Source organism: Myotis myotis, unplaced genomic scaffold, assembly GCF_014108235.1.
Source record: "Myotis myotis isolate mMyoMyo1 unplaced genomic scaffold, mMyoMyo1.p scaffold_m19_p_14, whole genome shotgun sequence".
Lineage (NCBI taxonomy): Eukaryota > Metazoa > Chordata > Mammalia > Chiroptera > Vespertilionidae > Myotis > Myotis myotis.
In genome coordinates this window covers 25,210,454-25,233,499 of record NW_023416318.1, presented here as the reverse complement: position 1 = coordinate 25,233,499, position 23,046 = coordinate 25,210,454, and the positions used below count along the sequence as shown (strand labels likewise).

Below are 23,046 nucleotides of genomic sequence, written 5' to 3'. Positions count from 1 at the left end.
AAAAGGAGAGCAGAAGGTTATATAAATGGTGTGATCTCATGTAGAAAAAACATACAAAGAAAAAGAGATAAGGAGGAAATTTTCCAAATGTTAATTTTTGAGGGGAGAGTGGTGAGATTGTGATTGTTGTTTTTGCCTGAAAGCCTTTCTTTTTCTTTAGCGAAGGATTTCTCAGAACCTTTATAAGCGTAATAGGCATTCTAGGAGAGAGAGTAATGTATGGTATTTCCCAAACTTACCTGATCTTGGAATTATTTTATTCTTTTCTTTTCTTTTTTTTCCCCACAGCCTCTCTTCGGGTTGGAGTTTCATAGACTATGCCTTGGGACACACTAGTTTAGTGTGCTCTTATCAAAGCAAAAATATTAGAATTGCATTTTAACTATTACATACTTTGGGGAGAAGCTTAGTTTTTATTGTTTGTTAGAAAGTTGATTATTTGAAAAGTTTGGTTTCTACCTTTGTTAATCAAATTGCGGGCAGTATTTTTTTAATTTAGTCATTATTTGTTACGTGCACCTGTGTTGAGTCCGTAAGATTTTTCTTCATTGAGTTGCTTTTGTGTCCTAAATGTACCATTGAAGAGTAAACAAACCATGACCACACATCTTAGTGGCCATAGAGGATTACATCGGTTTGAACAGATGGCCCAAACACACATAACTTTTTATTGGCTTCAACACTTTTTGTTTGTTTGTTTGTTCTCTCTGACTTTCCAGAACAGATTTTCTGGAAGTTTTGACACTACTGACATGAGGGCTCTGATAAGAATCAGGGAGATAACTTTCCTCAGGAGGTATTATTTCTTTACCAGAAGGTTTTGGATGTAAACACGGTATTTGTTGCTAGGGATTGGATGCCCGCATATGTGTCAGATCTTACTATGGAAGTTTTCACTTACACGTGGCTTAAAACTTGATGTAATAAAGCTTTAGGGAAGAAGGATCTCCTCCTGTTTCATAACTGCATGAGCAAAACGTCATAATGACTAACCCCAGACCGGAGTTGATGGCTTTTTTTTTCCTTCCTAGTAATGAATTCAGTTTCTATTAGAAATCACATGAAATCCCAGCTGAGAGTTCATTTTCATTTTCTGTTTTGTTTTTTTCCTTTGTGAGTGGAAAAGGTGTGAAGGGCAGTTGCTGTTTTGGGACAGGGAACATTGTTACGTCTGTCAATTAACTCAGCAGCCCACACCCCCCCCATTCCTCCCCTTTCCCCAATGTCATTGCCATAGGACCGGAGCAGTAGTAAACTTTAGGGAAGTTTGTGATAGAGCACTGTTTTCATATTGTAGGCAGCAGCTCCTGGTCAGAAAGATTGTAGAGGAAACGGAATTAGAAATTTTAGAGCTGGGGGGGGGGGGGGCGGGGGGCGGGCACCTGTATATCTTAGCACAAACCATTGTATAGAGGAGGGGACAAGCTCAGAGAGGTCTGGTGGTCAGTGTTAGGAGCTGAAATCGCCGTGTTAAGTCAGTAAGCGTTATTCTGAGCCTTTTGCAGAGATAGGAGAACAGCCAGCCTCCTCGTGACCATGTCCAAAGTGCTGACGTTCCAGAGGCATCTCCCTCTGCTTATGTGAACACACCGTGATGCATTTAAACATTATGTGTAAGAGGTGAGCCTGCAAGTTAATGCTCTTGTTGGCTGTTTTCATGCTGCCCAACTAGCATTAATATTGAATGGGAAAATAGATGTTTTTTACCAAAGATTAAAAAAAAGAAAAACTTTTTTTTTTTTTTTAAATTAGGGAAAGAAGTATGGAACAAAAAACCAGCACATACCACATGTCCACCTTTGTCTTCATAAAAATAGCAAACAACTGTGCCCTGGCTGCCCGGGCCAGGCTGAAGGAAGGTGAAGGTCATTCCAAAATAGAAAAGGATCTGGTTAAATATTACTTTGAGAAGTAGAATGCGTTTAAAAATTTTCAGACTCAGGGGTGTGGATGTAGGCTGATTGAGGAATTCTCTCTGCTCACAGATCATTTGTCCTGTGTATTGCCGGTGATTTAAAAGGGGCTAAAGGGCAGTCCTGAAAACATGAGCCTTCTCTGCACCCGGCCCCGACCCCACATGGGTTTGTTAAAACCATGTAGGAAATCTAGGCCCTGAGAGATAAAAGTTAAAAAGTTCACCCCGCCTTCCCCTGGAATCCTCTTCTGTGGAAGGTAAGCGTTGGGAGGGAGTGTCTTTCAGTGGTTGGGCTTTGTTTCTGGAGCCACACTGCCTGATGGAACCCTGCCTCTGCTAGTTACTAACTGTGAGTCTTTGGTAATTGACCATATAAAACTTATATAATTTATCATCTCCAATGGGTGATTTATAGGAATGAAAGGGGGCACTCTAAATAATTGTACCAGGACAGTAGGCAAAAACTGGGACCATCTGAGGCAAACCAGGCAATACGGTCACCCTAGTCTTATCAAACTACCTAATCTCTGTGTCTCACTTTCTTCAAATGGGCATGGTTGATAGTACTCACTTCTTAGGGGATTAGGATTAAGGCAAAAAGATGTAAAGTGTTTGAATGTTGTTTGGCATATAGCTGTTCAATAGACTTAGCTATTTTTAAAAAACACACATTATTATTTAGGATACTTAGCTCACAGAATAGCCACTTACATATTCTGTTTACTTCCTGTTGTCTTCATATGATTTCTCCATAGCAAATTTTGCTTTTAATTTTATTGAATGAATAACAGTTACTAATGACTGCTTCCTTTCAGGGCATCTACTTAAACATAATTACTTGCTTCATCTGAGCCCTTTACTCAGCTAAAGGCCCTGAAAATACAATTTACTTTTACTTTGTCAGCTAGGCATGTATCTGGCACCTAGTTAGAGAATTAGCATCTGTGGTCCAGGGAAGGATGGGCATTGAGGCACTTGAATGTCAGGTGGTGGCTAATCAGTATCCACACTGGAGACCATAGTTTTTATAGTTGACCTTCAGATACAGGAATGGTTAGATGGTTGAATGGGTGGGGAGTGCCATAACTAGATCTGTTTGCCTTGCTCCAGTTCAGTTTTCACAGCATAGTGATAGGTAGGGTTGTCAGATTTAGGAAAAACAAAGAAACTGGAATGCCCAGTTAAAATTGTATTTCAGATAAATAGCACATCTTCTTTAGTAAAATTATATCTCATGCAATATTTGGGGCACATGCATGCTAAAAATTCATTGTTTATCTGAAATTAAACTGAGCATTCTGTATTTATCTGGTAACCATTAAATAGTCTAAAGAGACTTTTTACCTTATTCAGTATAACCCACATTCAGATTTGTATACAAAAGTATGGCCTAGTTCCTATTAAGTATTGTGTTAAATATTAAAAGTCCATGTTTTTAACTCTTAGTTGGAATGGGCATTTGGTAAGTTTTTACTGAGTAGCTGCTGTTGGGTATCCACTGAGGCCAAAGTAAAAAGAAACTCGGTCTGGTTTGCCACAGCAGCAGGGATTACATTCGTTCTGTGAGAACTTCTTGGCTGTGCATACGGGTGGATAAGCCAACTCTTTCTCTTTGGAGGGGAGTCCATTGGTTAAGGTGACCTTTGAGGCGTGGGGAGTTCTTGGTTTTGAGACTGAATTACTTTAGTGATAATCTGGGGAGAGGGAATTTGATTTTGGGTCATTTGGATTTCACTTGTGAATGTAGAGGGAACGACTTTTACTGTCATTAAGAGTGACCTTCAGGTACTCTTCCCATGACACTTTCTTCTTCCTGTTGTTGACTCTGAGTAGTACTGCCTAGAAAATGCCGGTGGATATTTTGCATCAGTCTTGGAACTCTGTCAGCATTCGTCCTGAAGGGCACTGCATGCCTTTGGGAAATGATGGCTGGAAGATTAGGGCCCGTGTCCACTTGCATTTTTTACACTCTGGCTATGATGCCTCTGCTAAGTCAAGTCTCAGAGAAAATGCTTCACCGGGTTAATGATACACTTGATGACATTACTAATAGCCAGTGAAGGCTGGGATTGTGATTACTGGAGGAGAGTGAGCCCAAGCAAATGGGTTTGGGACCAATACTGGCATTGTGATTGCTGCCATTTAAAAAGTTTAATGTGCCCAGTGTAAAGGCACAGGTTTCAGGTGATCCTTTGAAGAAAAATGCGCAGTGCTCTCTGAGAGCTTCCTCTCAGGCACAGATAGTGTGTGGGTGGATTAGCCAAGGGGGAAAAAAGTCCAATTAGAGCTGTTTGTTCAGAGGACCAGATTTTGGAGGTGTATTTTGTTGTTCGCTGGTGGCTTTCCAGAAAATAAATTGTTTGTGGATAGACTCATGCTAGACAGGCTTTGGATGCCGGAAGTTCCTTTGATTAACGTTCCCCTCCTTTTTCCTTCCTTTTTGACTGGTCTCCTCCTTTTCTCCTCATTGCTTCCCTTCGTGGCCCGTTCCCTTTGAACATGGTTTTGCTCTTCAGGAGCCAGTCCTGAGATTTGTCGCAGTGTTCATAGGGTTGACATGCACGATGGGTGGAATCTGTGGCCTAATTGTTCACATGGCTGAGTGTTTGCAAGAGTCTGGTTGGACGAGGATTGGCTGTTGGAGGTAGAATTTTTTTACATTTTAGAGCAGTGGTTCTCCGTCTTGGCAGCACGTTGGCATCACCTGAGGAGCGTTTGAAAATGCAGATGCCTAGGTCCCACTCCCAACATTTTGATTTAATTTTCTGGGGGAATTAAAAGGGCACCGGGACTTTGAACAGCTCCCCAGGTGATTCCAGTGCATAGCCAGGTTTGCACCTTATCCTTTGGTCTACTCTCAGAATGATGGCTCTAGCCTAAGCTGTCTGTAAGGGTAGCTATGGCCCCATGTGGCTACTTTCATTTAAATGAAAGGTCACGAAAACTAAAAATTCAGTGCCTCGGTCACACTAGCCACATTTCAAATGCTCGGTAGCTGCCTAAGGTTCGTGGCTGCTGTTTGGACAGGGAGCTAGAGAACGTTTCCAACATGGCAGAAAGCTCTGTTGGACAGCCTCGATTCAGGCCGTCCGTGGGACGTTAACAAAACAGGGCAGGAGCTGTGAACATTTGAGAAGACTGACACAGGAAGGACAGGCTTGGAATAGGGCTCATCCTTTCGCAGCCTTTTTCTCAATGGCCCTTTGGCACCAGGAGCCCTGCAGCAGTTGGTGCAGTGGATTAGGTGTCACTTCTTACTGAAAGGCCCCGTTTAAAGCAGGCTGGCCTGGGAGGTGTGGTAAGGACGGAGGGCAGGACAATGTGAACTTGGAGGAGTCCAGGGCCGGGAGGAGGAGAGAATGAAGCTTTATTCCTGCAGAGCCGAGGCATGCCCTTTACGGAACTGAAGCATGGGTATTTGGGGTAAAACCGGGAGAGAGGGGATTCAATCCCTTCTGTTGAAGAAACACTTGCTTCAACTGTTTGCCTCTCCTGGTTCATTTCAAGTGTGTGGGAGAGAAGGATGGGTGCTAGCACCTATTTTCCGTGAAATGAAGTTCCATGTGGGCCCCCATGTTCTTAGGGGGTTGAGCTGGGAGGAGGTAAGAGAATGGGACCAAATAAAGTCATTTTTACTCAGACGTATCTCATAAAAATCCAAGTAGGGTAGGGTCATGGAAAAGAGAAAGGGGTAAATGAAGTTTGTTAAATGATGTGGGTTTTCTAAACGATGCTGTCTTTGCTCAGGGAGGTCCTCTCTCTAGATTCTGTCCTCTCCAGAGAAACCCTCAGGCTGTCTTGAGGCCAGCAATCCAGTCTGTACCTTCCAGGCTCAATGCTGAGCCTCCTCTCTGGCATTTCACTGGACATTAGCATGTCCCCAGGGACAGTTTCTGTTGCTTTTCCCTGAACCCACCAAAAGGAAATGCCGAGTATGCCTGGGCACAGGGAGAGGGTGGAAATGAATGAATCAGTGCATGAATCACAAGGATGCAAGTGGTCCAGGGTGGCCAGTCAATGGCTTAATGGGGCCTATGAGTCACTTGAGTTTTCCCTATTTTGTCATTGTCTGCTGTTAATCCCGGGTGAAGTTTAAGTGCCTGTTGCAGGTGTCATTTCCTCGCTTTGTTACACCTGTCAGCCAAGTATTTTTGATGGGGTTGTATCTAAATATTTGTATTGACACGTGACACCTGCATGGCACTGCCTGCCTTCCCCCCTGGGGGGTGAGTGATCAGGACCTCTCCCCAGTTACTTCCACTCTGCTTCTGACTGCTGGAGAGGAGACGTGCTTCCTTCCTTTCCCGTTGTCAGTGATTTTTATTTTATATATTTTGTTATGTTTTTTATATATTTTATATTTTTTGAGTTGTGTTCAGCACTTTTATTTTGCCTGGTTTTCTGTATTCTCTTTCTTCAAACTCAGAGGGCTGGATAAGACATGTTAACTTCGTTTAAAAATAGGAAAACAGAAGATTGGAAAGACCCAAAAGAAATGCTAAGAAGAATAGGAGAGCAAGCATCGATTCCTTAATGTCTTGTGTTGTGTAAGAGGCCATCCTGGAAACTCTTGAGGGAGGTCCTCTGATGCTTGTGGATTTGGGAAGTCTTTATAGATAACTTACCTCCAAGCCCTTGAAAATTTGCATTTTGAAGTACTGTAACCTTTCAGTTCTTAATATAGATCTTGGTTCTCAACAAAGATTTAAATTGCAGTTAAATTCCAGACATGTACATCAGAACCACCTGAGGGGCTTTTTAAAAAAATTACAGGTTCTGGTCACATCATATCCCCATTGAATAAAATTTCCAGGCGCTGGAGCCAGGAATGTGTATTGGTGATTTTTGGGGAGCAGCCACGTTTAAGAACCACTGGCCTTATTGACGTGCCTCAATTTTCAGCTGAGGAAACCAGGGAGGTGAGCTGATTTCCCTGTAGTTAAAGGTAGACAGAGGGAGGATTAGACCAGGGACCTTCCTAAGTCCCTTTAAACCCTGAGAATTTGTGACTCTCTTGTGTTACCTTATACTGTCCTGATTTCTGACTCATACTATAGTCTTTCTGAAATCGATTTCTTTTTATTTTATTTTACTATTTTTGGCAGTATGTTGAACTCTTTTTAATTCCCAGAGTGCTGTTTCTTGTTTCATTTTTAAGGGTGGCCTGTCACAGGTCCTGCATGGTCACACAAGCTGAGTGTGAATGTTGAGGGCCATCTCTGGGACCCCTTTTCTCAGATTTCAGTTTTGCATTATCTCATCCTGGTGGCTTCTTTGTGATTTACAGTTTCCTCTCTCCCCTCGCCATTTTAAAAAAAAAAGTTCTATCTCTTGATATATTTTTGGCTGCAGAATAACTCCAGATGGTACTTTTTGTATAGAGAAAAAATAACAGAATTTTTACACTTGTTCATGAATCATTTTCCTACTTTCAATTTTAATGAAGTTATTAATCTTATAGAAGACTCATTTTGTAAAGAGACTAATCACTGAACAAACACTTGTATATAATGTATAATTCCTTTGGCAAAAATAAAGAGTATTTTGTGACTCTTTGTTATATCATTTGTTACGCTCTTATATCTTTAGAATCACATGATAAAATAACGACACAGTTTTCTAAAAATAGAAAATTAAGAAAAAGAACTTCTGATACTTGGGATTGGCATTGAGAAGTAAGTGCCATGCATATAAGCATAACCAATGGACATAAGACACTGGGGGGTAGGGGAAGCCAGGGGATTGTCAAGGGCGGGGGGCGGGGAAAAAGGACACATTTGTAATACTCTTTGTAATACTTTAAGCAATAAAAATAAATAAATAAATAAAAGAAGTAAGTGCCAAAAATATGGGATCAAATAAAACAATATAATAGAAAGTACTTTGAAAAATACATGGCAATATACAGATGTAAGTTACTGATTTTTAAATTCATTTTTATTGACTTATTTATTTTTTTAATCCTCACTCAAGGACATGATGAGAGAGAGAGAGACAGAGACAGAGACAGAGACAGAGACAGACATCTGTGTAAGAGAGAAACATTGATCGGTTTGCTTTCCGTATATGGCTGGATCAGGCATTGAATTGGTGATGATGCTCCAACCAGCTGCACCACTCCAGCCGGGCAGTTACTGATTTTTAAAAAATCATAATTCTGACCTGAGAACTGACATGGTTTCAGATGTGAAAGCAAGGAGCATGCGTACAGAAATCCCTGTTTTGCATAATATTACTGAGTATGTGGATTATTTATAGAAAATTTTACTTTGAAATGGTCTTTTCACTGTGTTTTGTTTTTTATTATTTGGATTTTTCTGGATCCAGGAAAGGGGACCTTGATCTATTCTTTGAGCCTAAAATATTTGTAGTGCTAGCTGTGTTTCCCTAAGAATAGGGGAGCACCAAAGATTAATCACGCATGCTGATCTCCGCAGAGCCCCACCACGAAACTGTTTAATTTTGCTGGGTTGATGATGCAGAGGATAGACAACAACTTTATGGAGAGTTTATAAACAGAACTGTTAATGTGGAAAGTATTTAAGGGGTCTCCTTTAGTAGTGCTTTAATTCAGGTAGGGTCACAAAAAAAGGGGAAATAGGACATTTGAACAATCTTGCAACCACTGAATTGGTAATGAGAGAGTTCTTCCAAAAGGCAATTTTTTCCAGAAATTTCCGATTGGAAATAAGCACTTTAAAATAACCGGCTGCTTTGATTAATCTATCATGTCTGAATTTCCCCTCAGTCGTGGTAGCACGGGACTAACTTGTGAAACTGCCCCAGCAGCATAGATGGGCACGGAGCCTCCATCACAAAGTGGTCTGCTTCCCTTTGCTGGGCTCTGCGCTGGCCCCAGGGCACAGTTCTCTCCTCACAGGGCAAGAGTTCAGAGGACATGGGGGACCAGAGGCAAGTCCTTGTCATGATTAGTATAAACTGCAGGCACAGAATTGGGGAGTCATATTCACATAGGTGCCAGACGGGAGAGGGGCAGTTTCTGAAGGAGGATAATGCCTAAGGCATAGCATTGTTAACTGGAAAGGTTAGGCTATGGGAGAGTCTCAGGCCGAGGGAACAGCATGTGCAGAGCCATGGAGAGAGGAGAAAATAATGTTCTGGGGAAACGCTCTATTATGGCTGAAGCAGAGGGAGTGGGTTATGGAGTGAAGGGAGCTGAGACAAGGTGAAAGGTCTTGCTTGCTTTGAAAGGTTCAACCCAAAAGGAGAGGGGGGAGGGTGTTGAAAGATTTTAGGCAAGTTTGTACATTTTTCAAAGCTCACTAGAGCTCCAGTATGGAAGATAATAAATTTCAGTAAGGCAAAATGGCAGAGTAGGCAATAATTCAGTCAAGAAACTCTGAGGGACTTCACGTAGGTCAAGGTTATAGTTTGAAATTTTTATTTTTTGCTCCAGAGAAATTGTTAATAAATCGACTGGCAGGAAAAACTGAATTCCCAAGGCATCATACTCTGTTCCCAAACCCATATTCAAGGGTTTTAAAGATTGCCCACATCATTAACAGGACATTATAATTTTCAACTATGTTCTTTTTCACTTATTCTACAATTTTGTGGGAAAATTTTTATTACCAACTAGATATTATTATTTGAACTGTTGTGGTCAATATTCTTGGTGAAGAACTTACTGATAATTGTTGGTCATATTATGTAAGAATAATTTTTTTGAATAATGTTCCTGAACAGTTGCATGCAAAATAAAATTTTGAACATCATATTTTAAGTGCCTTATGGCCATGCACCATTTAAATTAATCCTCTTGAAACTTCTGTGGGTTGAAGAGTAATTTTTAAGTAATTTAATTCTTATTTATTTCTCTTCTAAACCCAAATTTTCCTATTAGGCTTTGCTTATTGGCCCGTAAAGAAACAAACATTCAGCATTGCTGGTGAACAAAGTTCTTGAGATGTTTCCAGGGAAATAATATGGTACTTCGAGAGCTTTCAAAACAAGCAAACCTATAAAATACTTGTTTTGAGGTTACCTTGTAATTTTCAAAAATAACTTCTAATTATGTAATAGATTAATGAATTTTCCTGTAAGTCCAGGGATAACCCTTGTTAACACTTTGTTATATTTCTTCTTGGTCTTTATTATTCACACTTGCTTATATGCATATACTCAAATTCTTACATAATACTTTCTATATAATTGTGCTCACTTTGATGAGTTGTATCCATTTTTAAAATGTTTTTTAAAAATGATTTTTTTAGAGAGAATGGAAGGGAGAGGGGCGGAGAGAGAAAGAGGAATTTAAACATCATTGTGAGAGAGAAACATTAATTGGCTACTTCCTGCATACCCCCCACTGGGGATCGAGCCTGCAACCTGGGCATGTGCCATGACCAGGAATCAAATCAGCGACCTCTCACTTCATGGGATGACGTTCAACCAACTGAGACACACCCACCAGGGCTAAAATGTTTTTTTGAAAACATTTTTATGGCTACGTAAAATACTTATACACTCTCCTATTACTGGACGTTTAAGTTGTCTTCATTTTTTTTTTTTTTTTTGCTACAATAAAAAGCAAAGTGATGAGCATCATTGCATTCAAATTTTTATCTAAATTCACCTTTTCCTGTAGATTCCTAAGAGGGGAATAGCTGGATCTAGGGAATTTTAATCCCATTTCTAAGGCTGTACATTACCATGACCTTCTTGCAGGTGTCTGACTACCCTTGTGTTGGCCGACTTACTCCTGTGGCAGATGCCTTTAAACTTAAGCAAGCTGGTAGTATTTTATATGGGATTTGGTTTTTGCGCCTTAAAAAAATGTTGGCTTCTGGGACATTTCTGTAAATCACAGTAGTCTTCATGCTGAGGACACATGGGCATGTGTTTTATGTCTCACACTAAGATACTGCCAGCCAACAGTAGAAATGTAATGTAGTGGATTTCCTTTCTTTCCATGTGGAATAAGAATGAGCTTAATTGGCTTGTGTAAACTAGAGCAGAAAAGTTAATAGAAATAATAAAAGCTGTCAGACTCTGTTTAGTTCTGTTATGCTTTTAAACCACGGATTCTTTTAAAACTGTGTTTAGAAAATTGTGCAGTTTAATGTGTCTACAGAATATTGAGTATAGTATTACCAGAAAAATCTCATCCTTTGAGGTTAGTTAGAACAGTGAGCATATCTCAGTGTTTTCACTTGTCTTGTCATTTCTCCTACGGTCTGGATTGCACTTATTTATGTTTTCTATACACTGTATGCTTTTATGCGTGTGGAATTTAAATAGGTTAAAGTTGGGTCCCAGACTAAGTGCCAAGATAGAACATCTCTACCTAGAATTGCTTTTCTATTTTTAGCTCATGTTGTATTTACTGCTGAATAGCCTCTTCAACAGGAAACCCTTTAAATCATACATCTAATTTTGGGTGCTGGTCAAAGGCACAGAAAGTTAATATAACTTCCCCAAAGTCACATGCGCGGGTTACGGTCCTTTTTGGAGCGCGTACAAAGAAAGGGTCCTTCTTCAAGACTGATTCAATCGCAGTGTCACATTCTTTCTCACAACACCGCTGTAGGGGATTAATGAGAAAGAAGCAATTAAATCGGTGCCATCCAAATCCTGAAAAGAACAAGGTGCAAGGTAGAGGAATTGGGCAGTGGATAGAGCCCAAATTTTTATGTAACTGTAATTAATCTAGGCATGACTCACTTGGCGTGAACGTCAGATGTGAAGATTGGATTTTAAAAGTTACAGAGAATGATTATTCACAATATAAAATGACTCATCCCTTGTAAAAAGGACATATTCTCTTTCTTTTAAGAGGATAGTCCCCTGGTGAATTTGGGTACTTGCCTCTTCATTGTTGTTGTTGTTGTTTTAGTTGAATTAGAATGCCCTATGATCCTATGGTACAGTTTCTTAAAAAAAATTAGGATTTGGCCCAGGTGTTTTACTCCTAAGCGTTTACCCAAGAGAAATGAAAGAACATTTCCACACAAAAACTTGTACACAAATGTTCATAGCAGCTGTATTTGTAGTAGCCCCAAAGTGGAAACAGCTCAGATGTTCCACCACAGGTGAATGGATAAATAAACTGTGTTCCAGCTGTCCAATGGGATACCACTCAGCAATAAAAAGGAGCGAACTATTGCTCTGTGTGACAACATGGGTGAATCTCAAAATAATTTTGCCGAGTGAAGAAACCAGACAGAAAAAGAGCTCATGCTATATGAGTCCATTTATACAGAAGATAAAAGCTAACCTATAGTGACAGAAAGCAGATCTGTGGTTGTTTGGGGATGGGGGTGAGGCTATGTGGGGGTAGGCTTAGGAACGGCTAAAGAAGGAAACTTGAGTGATGGGTGTGCTCATTTTCTTGATGATGGCTTCACTGTGTATACATATGTCAAAACTTATCAAATTGTGTAATTTATATAGGTGCATTTCATTATTAAACATCCATTATACTTCAATAAATCCTCTTTCCACCTGTCTACTGACTCCACCACTCTGTTGTATCCCACCCAATCAACTCACCCCGAGAAATGTAGGCAGGAATGGGCAAACAATTGTAGTCCAGTGTGCAGAATACTGTGCTAGATGGACATGGGCACACAGGGTGCAGTGAGGGCCCCTGCAGGAGGTGAGCTTGAGCTGAACATGAGGGGTATGTCAGGGGGCGTGCAGAGTCTGGGAACTGCAAGGGGCCTGAGTTACCTGGAAGGGGAGGGTGTTGTGTGGATTTGTGACAGTGGGGCATGAGACTGGGGGGAAGCTGGGGCCTTGTGTGCTTATCATACATTTGGGGAGCCCTGGGGCATCACTGCTGGCTGGTAAGCAGGGGAAAGACAAAATCAGCTCAGGGCCTGTGTCCATATCTAGGGAGGATGAGGAGGTAGGAATCTCAGGTTCAGAGCTCAAGGAGTCCTTGCGAGATGGTCCTCCCAGTCTGTCCAAAGAATGTTCTTGTCAGAGAGAACCTTGTTAGCCAAGAGGACTGTCCTGCCAGACAGCTCTGCTCTGTCCAAGAAACTGCACACCACGTTGGAACCCCACCTGTACAAATACTTAAAATTTCTCATTCCAAAAAGAAAGCTATCTTTGTAGAAACAAAGGAAAATACAGTTTTCTTAAGAAAAATAAAAAAAATCTAAATTGCCTTTAATACCACCACCCAGTGCTAACTTCTTTTAACATTTTGGTGCATATTTATTTCAGATAAATGTATGCTTTCAAACAAAAATAGAATCATACTATGCATATTTTGTTACCTGCTATTTCATCTGAGCATCTTACTATGTTTTATATATACATATAAAAATATCATTGTTTTTATTTGATGCATGAGAGTGCATATGTCATATATATCATGATTTATTTAACCAAAGCTCCTTTTGGGGATTTTTTTTTTTGGTTACAATATTTTGTTATAAAATGTTTTAAATTCTTGGAAAGTCAGGATTTTGTTATTAAAAAGGTAAATCCAAGAATGTACAATGTATTCAAATATCTTTTAGCTATTACAGAAAAATAATCCTCTTGATATTATAACTAGACGAAGGGAGGGATGACCACTTCTAGAATTACACGTGGGTACATACAGTGGCTCTTTGTTACCCAGTGATAATTATTTCATCTGTGCTGCCCATAAAAGTAGCCACCACTGTGAGCTTTATTGTTTCAAAGGAAGATTTCTTTCTTATCAGACATAAGTTAAAAAGCATTAGTAAGTTAAAAAGTGTAAATGTTCAAAATAAGTTTAAAAAGTATAACAGTAGTGGTTTTTGAATATTCTGTGTATCGTTTTAAGCATTTTACATGCATTAACTCAATTCTCAAAACAATTCTGTGAGATACAGGTTTAATCATTATTCCCATCTTACAGATAAGTAAACTGAAGCACAGAGGAGTTAGTAGCTTGACCAAATCAGTGATTAATTTAGATTATGAAAACGTATTCAACATCAGATCACTAGTAAGTAAAGACCTGCAGATGAAAACGACAGAGTTATCACTTTGGAGGCCTTTGGTGACCTTGACCATTATGCCTGGGGTCGATCAGGGGAGAGGGAGAACAGGCCCTCCTGCACAGTGCTGGTGGGAGGGCCCATTTCTGTAGGGCAGTAGGTTTCTCTTCTAGATAGGTATCCTAAGAAAATAACGGTCAAGATTACAACGATAGTACTACATTCAAGAAAATACTATTGAGACGAGTGAACAACTGTGTGCCTTACAGAAAGGACTTGTTTCATAAATTATGGCATATCCATACTGCAGAACACTGCTCAGCTACCAAAAATGATGATTTGGGCATATGTTTATGGAAATAGCTGTTCAGGAAGTAGTAAACGGGGATAAACATACAGTGTGGAACATGAAGATCCAACATCTGTGCACACTCTGTGCTCCGGGTTGTGGGTGTGGGGCCCCCTCCAAGGGAACCAGCATGCCCGGCTTCCTCCTGCTCACTGCCGTGCCAGACAAACGCGTCATGCCTTGTCGGAGGGTGCGTGTCCGTTCAACGGATCCCTCTGGGGCCCTCTGAAAATGAGCGTTATAAAAAAGGCCTGGCTTAGAACAGGGAGGGAAGGGATAAATGTATTTTGTTATAGATCTTATGTTAACTTCGTTTAACACACGTAGAAACGGAATTTTACAGCCAGGAAATCCAGCCACAGAGGAACAACCTCTGAGTTTTGTTTTTCCAGGCTTCCTCTAGGCCAGTGGTTCTCAACCTTCTGGCCCTTTAAATACAGTTCCTCATGTTGTGACCCAACCATAAAATTATTTTCGTTGCTTCTTCATCACTGTAATGTTGCTACTGTTACGAATCGCAATGTAACTATCTGATATGCAGGATGGTCTTAGGCGACCCCTGTGAAAGGGTCGTTCAACCGCCAAAGGGGTCGCGACCCACAGGTTGAGAGCCGCTGCTCTAGGCCCACTTGGTGTACCTTCTTTCTTCTTCCCTTGACACCTGCTCCACCCAACGAGTTTTCCTCTTTACCTTTTTATTGTCCTGCCCTCGGTGCTAGGACTTGACTATTTTCTCAGACCAAAAGTTACCATCCAAATGAGGGCCTCGTGTCCCCTCAAGTCCTTTTGAATTCAGATAGTCTACTGAACAATAACTTGGTGTGTTACCCTTCTTAGGTAATTGAACTTTCACAACTGTATTTTCTCAAAGGTGGAACTATTTGGGGAATTGCAGGAATCATAACACCCCTCCCCACAATGGCAGTTCTCCCTGAATCCTGCTCCAAGACAGAGAATTTAAAGGCTGCCTTGATACCAAAAGCTTGTTCCTTGTGTTACAGAAAGAGCCTTATGTGGTGTGCTTTCCACATTTTGAAAAATGTCTGCAAATATTTTGGGAACTGAATTTTGGGGAAGGGCTACCCTCTGGCTGAACTCTGCTCGCAGAATCCATAAATACAGGGTTTCGGCCCTTCACAGCAGGACAGGTGCGAGTGTGCGCCAGGGACCATTTCTGCTAACATCCTGCCAGGGGAAGAGTAGAGAATAACAAGGGGAAAAAACAAAGTTCCTAGTTGGCTTTCCTGTGGAGGCCATCCATCAAGTTGCTGTTGACTGTTTTGTTTTGTTTTAAATATTTTTATTGATTTCAGAGAGGAAGGGAGAGGGAGAGAGAGATAGAAACATCACTGATGAGAGAGAACCATCGATTGGCTGCCTCCTGAATGCCCCACACTGGGGACCGAGCCGCAACCAGGGCATGTGCTCTGACGGTGAATCGAACCGCTACCTCTTGGTTCATAGGTCAGCACTCAATTACTGAGCCCTGCCGGCCAGGCTTGACTGTGTGTGTGTGTGTGTGTGTGCGCGTGCGCGCGCGCGTGTGTTTGCTTAAAGAGTGGGTATTCTCAATTGGAAAGACCTTTTGTATTATGGTTTTATTAGATTGAAGGAATGGCATGGAGATGGGACTTCAGGGGCTGGAACAAACCCAAATTGAGAGGCAGCAATAGAGTATGGCCTAAGAGCATAGAGTACTGCTTCTGGTGGGGCCTTCTGTGATGATGGGCACGTTCTTTATTCACACTATTTGGTTCAGTCTCCGTGAGCCAGCCACAGGTGGCTTCTGCGTGCCGATGGCTAGTGCACTGAGGAGCTGAATTTTAAACGTTATTTAATTTTAATTCATTTAACTTAAATAGCCACGTGTGGCTCGTAGCAACCATATTGGACCTCATAGCATAAACACTAAAAGCAGACCACTTGGGCTTAAATCTGTATTCCACTAATTTCACCTCTGACCTTAGGCCAGTTCCTTAACCATTCTGTGCCACAATTTTCTCACCTGTAAAGTACAAAAGATAATAGTGCCAACCTCAAAAAGATTATTTTGAGGGTCAAATGAGTTAATATTTTTAAAGGGCTTAAGACTGTCACATAGAGCTATATATGTGTTTGTTAAATAATACAAACATACATATATCCGCAGAATTAAAAATTAAAGCCAGATCCATGCTGTATATTTTCTTTCAAGAAACTCCCACACAACATATGTAATACTTTGAACAATAAAGATTAAAAAAAAGAAACTCCCACACATTAATCATCAATGCATTTTTCTCTAAAACCCTTTAAATACTGTGGAGATCAGCAAAATCATTCAATAAATACTGAGCCCTTCCTTGCTTTGTGGCAAATGCTGTGCTGGGAGCTGGAGATAACACACCGTAGGGCATGAGACTTGGTTCTTACCCCTCATCCTAAAAAAAACAAGTAACATCTAGCAGAGTTTTCTCATCTGGTGTGTATGGACTTTTGGAACAGAAGGGACTGTAGAAGTAGGGTAAATGCTCAGGTTCAGGCCCAGAAACCTGGAGGAACTTAGTGTCTGCTCCCGGTCAGCTAGCCGGGACTTCATCTTTCATCGCCTGCCTATTAGCTCACACCTCCCTTTGCACCTGCGGGCCAGGTGTGTCCTGAGTGCTCACCGGCCACTTCAGAAGCCTTACTTGTAAGATCACCATTTGTCCTCTGCTGCGAAGGACTGATCTTTCAGTTCTCAGAATGACGACGATGACTGTTGTCCTAGATGGGGTTTTCTTTACAAAGTAGTAGCAATTTGTATTCCCTATTAGTGAAAAAGGGAATTCAGATATTATCTTGAACAATAACTTGGTGTGTTACCCTCCTTAGGTCGTTGGACTTTCATATAATGACCTAATTGAACTTTCATAGTCAAAAATTACTTAACTACATAAAATTTTATTTAAATAAAATTTGAAAACCTGGGTTGGTCCCTCCGTGTTTTTGTTTGTTTAACTTGGCAGGTTCATGAGATTGAAAAGTCTGTGTTGGAGCCCATCACCCCATTTGGTTTGTATGAACCTTTAAAAAAATAATATTAGCCCCAGCATTTATGAAGTACTATAATTCTGAGCCATAATTGATTGGACAAGGAATGGACATGATGAAGGGAAGGCTGACTGGCTGGTTGTCTGTTGACTTGCTTTCAGCACCTGCTAAAACGTGGAGGGAGGGGGAGAGAGCCCGCCCGTTGGCTGTACATATGAAAAATATTAAAATGTCAGCATGGCCCAGGCACTGACATAAGAAAAATTGTTTAACGTTAAGTCTCTAAATGATGTCCTAAAAACACATTTGTAATTACCTAATTAAATTAATAAAGGCTCCAGGTAATAGAAATAATATGGGAGGCATTTTCTGGCAGATAAAGCCCCAGGAACGTCCCCATCTGCACATGATTATGAAGCCCCTGTCGTTACTTTGCTTTCTCCCTTCCTCAGCCCCCACTTCTCACTATGAACTAATAGTACATAATAATAAAGCCCTGGACGCCAGCCAGCACCGAGTTGTGGCTAACTTTTAAGAGTGTTTGCGAAAGTTGGAAAAGCAATGCAGCTGTGACACTGGGTGCTTTCCAGCGGAGGATATGTTTTCCAGATGAAAGCGCAAATAGTAATTGAAATGTAATCAGTATTGGCGTTTCCATGTAATAACTCTTTTCCCTTTTTTTGTGATATTAATGGTTCATTTCTTAGGATTTGTTTTGTGCTTTTTTTGCAGCCTGTAATCAAGGAAGAGTGAGGGAATGAATGAATGTTTTAGGCAGTTTTTCATTCTTTGTTGTTTTGTGTTTTTTTTTTTAAAAAAGGCAAGTAGTCTCATTTGTTAGCCAAAGACTTATTGTAAATAACCACATAATTTTTGTTTTAGATATTTCATTGCGAGGCTCATGTTTCAGTCAGCAGAGGGAAGAAAATCTAAATCCCAGATACAGTGTCCAGATTGTAGAGCTGACTGGAAACTTCTGGATCAGTCAGGCCGGCTGCAGCCTCAGAGTTCTGGTGTCCTCGGGCCAGGCTGGCTGGAGATGCGCCCTCTTCTGAGAGACTGCCCCACTCAGCCCGGAGCTCACCTTTTCCGCCCCCAGCCCCCACCCTATTGGGGGGTGGGAGGGGTGGGCAGGTGATTTCATTGATAGTTGGGGCTTAGGAACCTTTTTTGTTTTAAACTAGAAGGGGCTCTACTTAATCAGTAGTTCTCAACCCCTTTAAAGATCTTGGTGGCCCGGCTGGTGTGGCTCAGTTGGTTGAGCGTCCGTCCTATGCACCAGGAGCTTGCCAGTTCCATTCTGGTCAAGGGCACATGCCCAGGTTTCGGGCTGATGCCCAGTAGGGGGCGGTGTGCAGGAGGCAGCCAATTGATGTTTCTTTCTCATCCACGTTTCTTCCTCTCTCTGAAATCAATAAAAACATATATATTTTTTTTAAAATCCTGATGCCTGCCTAATTAAGTCATAGAATCACCAGAAGTGATTATTATGTGTGGCCAGGGCTGGGAACCGCTGTCCTCGTCCGGTTCTCTCTTTACAGATGAGAAAACGAAGACCCCAAGCCTCTAGGTGACTTGTTCCAAGTTCCCTGCTGGCCTGAGCCTGGGGAACAGGTTTCTGGAAGGGATGTGAGGCCCTCATTCCGACTCCCTGGTGATCTCCCAAGGTGATCTGCCCTGTGGAGAGTTGGGTGCGGAGGTTGCCAAGAGCAGGACCCCAGTGAGAAGGACGGAGCGTTGATCTCCCTGCCCCTTTCACCATAGTAGAAACTGCCCTTGGTTTTCCCACCGGAGCCACTGCATTCCTCAGTGAGAGGCGTGATACCACTGCCTCTGGGGCTCCCGTTTCCCCCTAGAAACAAAGAGGGTTGTAATTAGCTAAATGGGATGGCATCTTCCAGACCAGTTGCCATTTATCACAAAAGAGCCTTTTGAGTAGTTGGTCCACTTTTGCATATCACAGAAGCCCTTTGAGGGGACAGTAGATATCATTTAGGCACAGCGTTTGATACACCTGGCAATTTCTAATGCTACGTGTATCTGTTAAGGATGCCTTAAACCAGTTGAGTGCTAGCCTGGTGGGACAGTAAGGTGTAGGGCTGTGGTATCCAAAAACGGGGGTTGGACCCTGTGTGCTCTAAGTTGGTCTGCCCCCAGCCCCTCTGAGTCCGAGGCTTTGTCTAAAACGCCCTCCTTACCTGTGCACTTGCTCTGCTGCTCCCCGGCGGGCAGCGATGCCCCGGAGGGTAGTCCCGGAGGGTGTGACCTGGCTTGACCGCACTGGCACCTTCTGACTGTGGGGACAGTCCGCCTTGGGGGTGAAGCCTCTGAGGACAGGAGAGCACAAGGGAGAGGGTCCAGGGAGGTGTGACCGGAGAGGACGTTGGGCTATGGAGCAACTTGTGTGCATAAGACTTTTCTTGAGGAAAGTGTGATTGCATTGTCGGTAAGTTATTTACAGTTCCCTGAAAATTTGTACTTCAGGTGATCATTAGCATATTTTGGAATGTTTGATAGAAAAACATTTGCGACCTCGCCAACTTGGCTCAGTGGTTGATTGTTGACCTGTTACTGAACCAGGAGGTCGAAGTCTGGCACACGCCCAGGTTGCGGGCTCAAGCCCCAGTGTGGGGTGTGCAGGAGGCAGCTGATCAATTATTCTCTCTCATTATTGATGTTTCTATCTCTCTCCCTCTCCCTTCTTCTCTCAAAAAATCAATTTAAAAAAACACATGAAAAATATAATAATTTTTTTTAAAAAAAGAAAAGAAAAACATTTGCATTGTAAAGCAAGGCTGGATTAAAGGGCTTTGGTTCATTTCCGGACCTGCCGTTTATTTTTATAATGTGACAGCATTCGTTTACAAATGTAAAACTCAGGGAAATGAAAAATATGTGTGGTGTGTGTGTTTTTTCAGGATGTCAATCAGAGAGCTCCCTCATCCCTTATCTGAAACACTCACTGACCTCTGAAATGACCCCCTTCACCCCCTGGTCCCCCTCGTGTGAGACTATGGCTGTGATGGGGAAGTAGTGATTTTCTCCTTTCTGGCCCCAAAGGCCTCACCCCTGCTAGCGTCTGGATTACTCCTGTCAGGAGCCAGTTATAAGGACCTAAGGAATGCAGACCAAATCGGCAGCCGGCATCCATTTAGCACTGTGGGGTGATCACGCTGACACCCTGGTCTGCCTGCATCTGCCCACCCCTCCTCTGTGAGGAGTTGGTTTACATGGGAGAGACGGCTGCTCCCGACGTTACTGTCTATTTCTGGCAACAGGCGCCACCGAGGTGGAGGATACCTCCTGCCATCGGGAGGAAGTGAAATAAATATCTCCTCTAGAGGATAGGTCTCGAGGCCGGGCCATGCATGCATGGATGACAGCTCCCGGCCTGCTTTTCCTGCAAGGTTCTGTACACACAGAAAGATTAACGGACCTAGCCTGAAGTCAGGCAGGGTTGTGTTAATGAAAAATCTCTCTCAATGCAAAACCAAGGGCAAACTCTGGCTTTGCTGTGGGTTTTTTTTTTTTGCTTTTGTTTTTTAATTTTCCCCAGTTTGGAATGTACACTGAAAGTGGGGGCTGCTCATCCCTCCTTTGTGAAGTCTGCTGAGCTGGTGAGCAGGAACTTTCTGGAACTTCCAGAGGGAGGTTCCTGGAGAGAGAGTGCGTGGGGAGCAGTCTGCTTGAGGAGGGCCAGCACTTGGCTTCGTCCTCTGTAAGATCAGGAGGGAGCTAACACCGCAGCCCGCCCACCTCGAGGGAATGCAGGCGGCATCACTCCGTGTTCCCTCCTCCATCAAGGGGAAAGGAGAGCTGATGGTCCCTGTCTGTAGCTGGCATCTTTCCTAGCACAGCAGAGGGGTTCTAACAACTGGGCACATTCCTAGTCTCTAGTCAGTGACCTCTAAGTTAAAACAAAAATTCTTTTGCCATGTGGAGCTTATTACTCGTTGAACTTAATTAAAAAAAAAGAGAGAGAGAGAAAAGACATTCTTGGGTCCTGGTCATCCAGGCTCACCTGCCCCCGAGACTGGTACCTCCATTCTGATGTACTCTACTGTTCTTGCGTAGTCCGTTTGAAGAGGAGGCTGATTTCATGGGTACTCCGGCTAAGCCAATGGCTGCCTTCCTGTTCGAAGAAGCCTAGGCACTGTGTGTGCGTGTGTGTGCGTGTGTATGCGTGTGTGTGCGTGTGTGCGTGTGTGTGCGTGCGTGTGCGTGCGTGTGCGCGCGCGCGTGTATGCGTGTGTGTGCGTGTGTGCGTGTGTGTGCGTGCGCGTGCGTGTGCGCGTGTGTGTATGCGTGTGTGTGTGTGTGTGTGTGTGTGTGTGTGTTGGGGGGGTTCTCTTTGCTTACCTGGTTAGTGCTTTTTTTAAAAAATGTATTTTTTATTGACTTTTTACAGAGAGGAAGGGAGAAGGATAGAGAGTTAGAAACATCGATGAGAGAGAAACATCCATCAGCTGCCTCCTGCACACCCCACACTGGGGATGTGCCCACAACCAAGATACATGCCCTTGACTGGAATCGAACCTGGGACCCTTCACTCCACAGGCCAACGCTCTATCCACTGAGCCGAACCGGTCAGGGCCCTGGTTAGTGCTTTTACAGTGGGAGGAAGCTAAGGAGCCTGGCACCCTCCCTGTTAGCCTCCTGCAGGCCCCGTGTGGTGACAAATGTGTTTAGAGAAATCTGTTAGACATTGTCTGAGTACTCCTTTACTCCTCCTCCTAGAGAATCTGAGGAATTTAGCAGAACTTGAAAGTATTCAAGGCTATGAGGCAAGAAAATCGTCATAAGCATGAAAATGACCGTCCTTATAGGTCACCAGGTTTGATCTATGCTCTCATCACTTTTTTTCTAGTCTCTGAACATAACTCTTTTTGAGCAACACAGCAATATAAAAAAATATATGCCCATCACCAAAAAGCAAAACCAACTAACATGTCTGAGAAACTACTCAATGCCTAACTCTTCATCATTCTGTTGCTGAATATGGTTCAAGGGAATGGCTTTCCCATCCTTTAAAAAAAAATGTATTGATTTTTAGAGAGAGAGAGAGAGAAAGGGAGAGGGAGAGAGAGAGAAACATCAGTGTGAGAGTGAAACATCAGTCGGCTGCCTCCTGCATGCCCCCTACTGGGGATCGAGCTCGCAAACCAGGCAAGTGCCTCTGACCAGGTATCGAACCTGCAGCCTTTCAGTGCACTGGACAACAACCAACCAACTGAGCCCCGCCAGCCAGGGCTCCATTCTTTCTTGATGCTTCCAAATGTGTCAGTTCACAAGTTTTCAGAAATGTTTTGGTGTTATGATCTGCCTCTAGAAAATGGATGAGATAAGGACACTTCTGGAAACGGCATTTAAACCAGCCATATCACAAAACGAATTCTACGGCTGGTATGGTACCTTGGTTCTTTGATTTGGTTCGTCACCAACTTGTCTTCTGAGTATCCCCCTCGCTATGTCAGGACCTAGCTGCAAAATGACTGATGCTGGGTATGTGTGCATTGACTTGTAAGTACACTAGGTGGGACTGATGAGTTCAGATCCCCTCCATTATAGCAAAACTCTGATCAGGAGGATCAGAGAATAATTTCTTGAGGAAACTAGAATGCAGTCCCTAAAAATGATAAAGCAAAGCAAGGTTTTCATTGAAGCAGGATAAAGAAAGGATGTGTGAACCTTGAGCTGTTTTATCTTCTGACTTCCTGACGTTTTAAATAAAAAATGTTTGTATTTTCACACCTATGTAGGTATGTCTCCACATTTGGCAAAGAACAAAATCTCAGACTCAATAATGTGCCCTGGGTGATAAGAATGTC

The 23,046-nt window shown here is 42.4% G+C and overlaps 1 protein-coding gene across 3 annotated transcripts in view; it reads left to right on the top strand.

Moving 5' to 3' along the window:
• SPTBN1 (spectrin beta, non-erythrocytic 1) overlaps positions 1–23,046 on the top strand; it is a 180,051-nt gene that overhangs the window by 16,243 nt on the left and 140,762 nt on the right. The window contains exon 1 of one of the 3 annotated variants that reach the window (XM_036334554.1): positions 2,052–2,172. The exons of the other annotated variants lie outside the window; for them this stretch is intronic. The gene's annotated coding sequence lies outside the window, so the exon portion shown is untranslated. Of the gene's footprint in view, positions 1–2,051; positions 2,173–23,046 lie in introns of those variants that run through there. 3 annotated transcript variants of the gene reach the window in all.